Genomic DNA, 6,727 nt, shown 5'->3' with positions numbered 1-6,727 from the left:
AGTCTGCTGCACCCAGTCATACCCAAGTCTACTGCACTCAGCCATACCCAAGTCTGCTACACCCAGAGCTCCTGCCCCTACAGGCCATGAGGAGATACCTCATGTCCAAGGTCAAAGAAACCCAGCAAGATGGTAGGCGCTGGAGTGGTGGCTGCACAGTGCTGGAGCGACTCTTTGGACATAGCAGTCCACTGCTGACCTGTGCCTCCACAGGAGATGCTCAAACACAGTTCTGTCTCAGTCTCTGTGGGTTCTCTAGGTCCTGGTGCACACAAGGTTTGTTTGAGCCCTCCGAACATCTCTGGTGGGAATGGGATTCTAAACGTTTGATTCTAAAAGTGAATTTGCCCCTCTATCCTTTTGCTGGGGCTACTCCTTTGCCCTTGGATGTGGCGTAACTCCTTGAAGTCACTCCAGCACCACTGTCTGGCTGGGCTAATATGACCTTGGGCATGGGGTATCTCCAAAGAGTCTCTCCAGCACTGCACAGCCACTGCTCCAGTGCCTACCATCTTTCTGGGGCTTCTCTGACCTTGGACATGAGTTATCTCCTCATGTACACTCCAGTGCCACACAGCTACCTCTCCAGCGCTGCACTGCCACTGCTGCTGAAATATCAGTAACTTCAGATATGCAGATGACATCATCCTTATGGCAGAAAGCGAAGAAGAACTAAAGAGCCTCTTGATGAAAGTGAAAGAGGAAAGGGAAAAAGTTGGCTTAAGACTCAGCATTCAGAAAACTAAGATCATGGCATCAGGTCCCAACACTTCATGGCAAATAGATGAGGAAACAGTGGCTGACTTTATTTTTCTGGGCTCCAAAATCACTGTAGATGGTGACTGCAGCCATGAAAGTAAAAGACGCTTGCTCCTTGGAAGAAAAGTTATGACCAACCTAGACAGCACATTAAAAAGCAGAAGCACTGCTTTGCCAACAAAGGTGTGAATAGTCCAAGCTATGTTTTTTTCCAGTAGTCATGTATGGATGTGAGAGATGGATAGTAAATAAAGCTGAGCACCAAAGAATTGATGCTTTTGAACTGTGGTGTTGGAGAAGACTCTTGAGAGTCCCTTGGACTGCAAGGAGATCCAACTAGTCCATCCTAAAGGAAATCCCTCCTGAATATTCATTGAAAGGACTGATGCTGAAGCTGAAGCTCCAATATTTTGGCCACCTGATGCAAAAAGCTGACTCATTTGAAAAGACCCTTATGCTGAGAAAGATTGAAGGCAGAAGGAGAAGGAGTCAACAGAGGATGAGATGTTTGGATCACATCACTAACTGAATGGACATGAGTTTGAGTGTTCTTTCAACTTGTATGCTAAGTCACTTCAGTCGTGTCCGACTCTGTGTGACCCCATAGATGGCAGCCCACCAGGCTCCCCCGTCTCTGGGGTTCTCCAGGCAAGAACACTGGAGTGGGCTGCCATTTCTTTCTCCAATGCATGAAAGTGAAAAGTCAAAGTGAGTCGCTCAGTTGTGTCCTACTCTTAGCGACCCCATGGATTGCAGCCTAACAGGCTCCTCCGTTCATGGGATTTTCCAAGCAAGAGTACTGGAGTGGGGTGCCACTGCCTTCTCCATCAACTTGTATACACACATTAAAATGCCAGATTTGAACATATTTAAATATATTTGCTCATGTATTTTTTTTTTTACAAATTAATTACATAATACAATTTTTATTAAAGTATAGTTGATTTACAATGCTTCATGTATAAAGCAATGTGACTGTTCCACATATATATAGGTATATATATACATATATTATTTTTCAGTGTCTTTTCCATTATATGTTATTATAAGGTATTGAATAATATCCCCTGTGTTATACCACAGGTCTTATTGTTCATCTGTTTCATACATGGTAGTTTGTATCTGTTAACTCCAATTTTTTAATTTATCTTCTACACTTTCCTCTTTGATAATCATAAGTTTGTTTTCTGTATCTGTGAATCAGTTTCTATTTTATAAGTATGTTCACTGGTATCATTTTTTTTTAGATTCCACTTAGAAATAATATCATATGATATTTGTCTTCCTTTGTCTGACCTCATTTAGTATGATAATCCCCGGGTCCATTCATGTTGCTGCAAGCAGCATTATTTTGTTTTTTATGGCTGAGTAGTATTCCATTATATATTTATAATGTATGTATTTATATTTATATATTCTTTATCCATTCATCTGTCAATGGTTACTTCTACATCTTGGCTATTATAAATAGTGTTACAATAAATATTGGGGTACATATATTTTTTAAAATTAGAGCTTTTCCCCAATATATGCCCAGAAGTGGAATTGCATAATCATATGGCAACTCTATTTTCAGTATTTTAAGGAACCTCCACAGTTTCCCATACTGGCTGCACTAACTTACATTCCCATCAAGAGTAAAGGGCTCCCTTTTCTCCACACCCTCTCCAGCTTTTATTATTTGTTGAATTTTCAATGATGGCCATTCTGACCAGTGTGAGGTTCATTTTTATTTTTATATTATTTTAATTTTCCATAGAACACATATATACAGCTGTTATATCTTTTACGATGACGATAGTTTAAATGGTGCTGCCTGTTGTTCATGACCTTAACTAAGCCTATTCTTAATGTCTTTAAGGACAAGCTTTAGTCATCCCATATTTCTGAGACCACTGAAGATCTGTACTATGTGAGCTTTGAATGTTATTATTTTTATTATAATAAAAGCAATGCTGATGAGCAGTTAGCCCAATAACTCCACCTAAATGAAAAGTGCTATTTCTGTGATAGTCTACCGTGCTGCTATTGGGATACATTTAAATGAACTGGAAGTCTTACCTCCATCAATTAGATTTAATCAACTAAACTTTTAAAAATACTTTCCTTAACATGAGGTTAATATTTAAAAGGCAATTTTAAACTCAGTGTACAGAAATTCAATAACTGCTTGACAGCAATAAGCTAGTAATAACAGCTGAATTTTCTGGGAAAAACAAATTCTTCACTTTACTACAAGGTTTTCAGGGATTTGTTCTTGACTTCATTTATATCTTCATCAAATTTAAATATTTCCTGGAGGTTATTTTCAAATATTTTACATATTATTTTCTGAACATTCATCACAGGCCTCTCTGCCTCAAATTGCCCACTCACGTTATTGTTGGTATTTTAGTCTGAAACTACTGAGCTATTCAATAATACAAATGAAGAGATCTTAAAGCCTTCTATGCTTTCAGGAATGTGTAAGGAAGTGTGTACTAAGGTTTGTTCACTGCCTTCAAGAATCTCAGAGACTGACAGGTAAAGATGGAAACAGAGGCATGCGGATATTTTAATCCCAGAAAATCTAAGGGGCAGACATCTTTGTCATATAACCCACAATAAAGAGAGAGTCCTTCATTTTCAACACCGTTTATATTAAAATTTGATCTTCTTTGACAAAAGCTTAAGTTTATGTTCCTCTATACAAATGTTTTGGAGAAGGCAATGGCACCCCACTCCAGTACTCTTGCCTGGAAAATCCCATGGGTGGAGGAGCCTGGTGGGCTGCAGTCTATGAGGTCGCTAAGAGTCAGACACTACTGAGCGACTTCCCTTTCACTTTTCACTTTTATGCATTGGAGAAGGAAATGGCGACCCACTCCAGTGTTCTTGCCTGGAGAATCCCAGGGACGGGAGAGCCTGGTGGGCTGCCGTCTATGGGGTCGCACAGAGTTGGACACGACTGAAGCGACTTAGCAGCAGCATACAAATGTTTCCCCTTTCTGGTTTGTTTTTTTTTTTTTTTTGGATGTACCATGTGGGTTGTGAGATTTTACTTTCCTTAGTCTTAACCAGGGATCAATACAGTGCCCTCTGCAGTGGAAGCACAGAGTCTGAATTACTGGACCACTAGGGAATTCCCCCTTCACCTTTCTGAACAAGTGTTTTTGCTATCTTCCCTCATGTTCATCAAATTTTATCACCTTTTCTTTTTTTTTCAATAGTTAACTTGGCCAGCTTAAAATATCATCTTGACATATATTTATTCCTTTTATAGTTCTGCCCAGTGAGTTTTATCTGTATATTTGATAAGGATATTTCCAATTTTTAAAGAGGGGTTACATAAGTTGTAAAATATAACACATTCTAGGACTAATTATTGTTACATTATATACATGGCCCTAGTTGGGATTGAGTTATTGATAATTACTTTAAAGTCAGCTATTTTTCAACCAAATTATTATTCTGAAGTCTGCCCTTTTGTTACTTATTGAGAAGAATGTCTTTTGAGATAGAATTGATCAAAGACTTCTTGGAAATAAGACAGATGGCTGTTATTGTTTCCATCTTGTTTCTATATTCTTGTACATTTTCACTGAAATAAATTAAACTGATCTAGGGAGATTTGTTCTTTCCAAAACCTTGTGTTCTAAAACCATAACATCTCATGCTACTTTAGGTTATCCACAATGGGTTATTTGATGGTTTGCTGGCTTCTTTTCCTTTTTCTTTTATTTCTGACTGGCCTGTAATTTTTTATAATGTTTTTTCTCCTCTTAAGGACAGGTACCTAGGTTAAAATGCCAGGGATCATGGCCAAGACAATTGAAAGTCTGAAGGGCATGACATTGAATCCTGATTTAAATAGATACTGCTCATGGCTCTTTTTTATCCTTCAACACTGCGATTTGACCTTGCAACAAAACTGACAATTATTCTACTAAAAACATTCATATCCAGTCTCTTTTTTCAAACTGAAAGGTGAGTAAGTCATACGAACTCCAGGATTTTTATGGTTTTTTATTTAAGAGCTTTTTTTTTTCCCTGAAAGGACACAAAACGTGTGTAAATTTTCACAAGCCACCCCCTCTTTTTGGGGGGGTTTGGCGTAGCATTGTCTTGCTAGCTTTAGTCTTCCTATATTTAATCCTTAAATAGCCTTTCAATTGCTTTCTACTTAACTATTTAGTTTATGGTGCCTATTTCATTTCCAAAATAGAGATTTGGGCTTATTGAATTTGAGCCACCATATCTGAACCATTATTTTAGGAGCTTCAGACATGGTCCCCAACTTGAGTAATCCAGTCACCCAAAGCCCTGTCATTTCTCACTAGGAACTTAGAGAATCAGTATCTTACTGCAGGTTTGGAAACTTAAAATTGGCCTATTGAGTCTTCTTATACATTGACATCATCTATGCCAAGCAAACAAAACAATATTTTTTTCTCCTCAATAATTATTTTCTTTAAAGTGACTTGGACTAATTAACTTGATGATACAATTAAATGTAACAGCCACTCATACCCTGTGGCATTTGCAAAAGTTTCTAACTTCTTTTGGCTCTCCCAAACAAAACTAGCAAGATTACAACAAAGAAGAGAATTTGTCATCATTCACATCTATATAAACTTTATGGATAACAAGTATCTTCATATTCCCAGCCTCTTCTGTTTTCTAAAATTTTATTTTCATAGCAACTCTTTGAGGTAAACAGGAAACTGAGGTCAACCAGCTCATGCTAATCAAAGTTGTGGTCCAAAGGGACCCTCTGTTTTAACCCCTTGTCATTAAACTCACTAAAGAGCAGTCTTGATCTCTTTTGAATTCCGTATCTCTCAGTTGAGTTCAGTCACTCAGTCATATCTAACTCTTTGCGACCCCATGAACTGCAACACACTAGGCTTCCCTGTCCATAACCAACTCCTGGAGCTTGCTCAAACTCATGTCCATCAAGTTGGTGATGCCATCCAAACATCTCATCCTGTGTCATCCTCTTCTCCTTCTCTGAGAGTATTCAGAATTTCAATCTTATTTTCTATGTTTGTGTGCACATTTTAATGATATTGGGTGAAAGAAAAAGAGCAAATATTTTATATCTCCACTTCTCACACTAACAGAGGCTGGACTTTAAATTCAGTGAGTAATTTGTTTAATTAAGGAGTTAGCAAACTATGACCTGGAAGTCAAATCTGGCCAACTGCCTATTTTTGTACAGCCTGTGAATGGAGCATGATTTTCGGCATTTTTAAGTGGTTGAAAAAAAATCAAAAGTAGACATGTTTTAGTTTCAAGTCATGTGAAAATTCTATGTCGTTTAAATTTCAGTCTCTAGGCATAAAGCTCTATTGGAACATGCTCACTTATTTCCATAGTGCCCACAGCCGCTTTCACACCATAAGGGCATAGTTGAGTAGTTGTACCAGAAACTGGTCCTCAAATCCTAAAATATTTACTGTCTGGCTTGACTGTTTAATTGATGGATATTTTTTCCCCACTATAGGCTTGCAGATGTAATATTAATTAATATTTGTATTGCTTTATGTAGTTTAAAAAATGCTTTCACATTTCTTATTTTATTAATTATTCATAACAACTCAGTAAACATTCCATAATCATCTGAAAAATTAGACATGCAAAGCTGAAAGTACTGATTCAACTCTCCCTGGTATATATAGCCAGAAAGGAGAGAGTTAGGACAGGTTGGGAATCGTCTGACATCAAATCCAACTTAACACTTGGTTGGACATGATATAACCTAAATATTACATAAAACCATTTCACTTTTACACATCTCTTGTTTTGCCACTTTTGCTTTCCTTACCCCTATGAAACTCTGATGTGACAGGTCATTTTTACATCTTTGCTGAGTTGCCTGTCATATTTGAATAACAACTATTTAACTTTGTCTAAGCCATATTGAGCTATGTACAATTTCCTGAATTGACATACTTGTTCTTGCCTTGGTGCCTTCTTTCAAATGCCA

This window comes from Bison bison, unplaced genomic scaffold, assembly GCF_000754665.1.
Source record: "Bison bison bison isolate TAMUID 2011002044 unplaced genomic scaffold, Bison_UMD1.0 scf7180017864471, whole genome shotgun sequence".
NCBI classification, from domain to species: domain Eukaryota; kingdom Metazoa; phylum Chordata; class Mammalia; order Artiodactyla; family Bovidae; genus Bison; species Bison bison.
The sequence above is the reverse complement of the archived record's forward strand: the minus strand, read 5'-3'. Positions refer to the sequence as shown.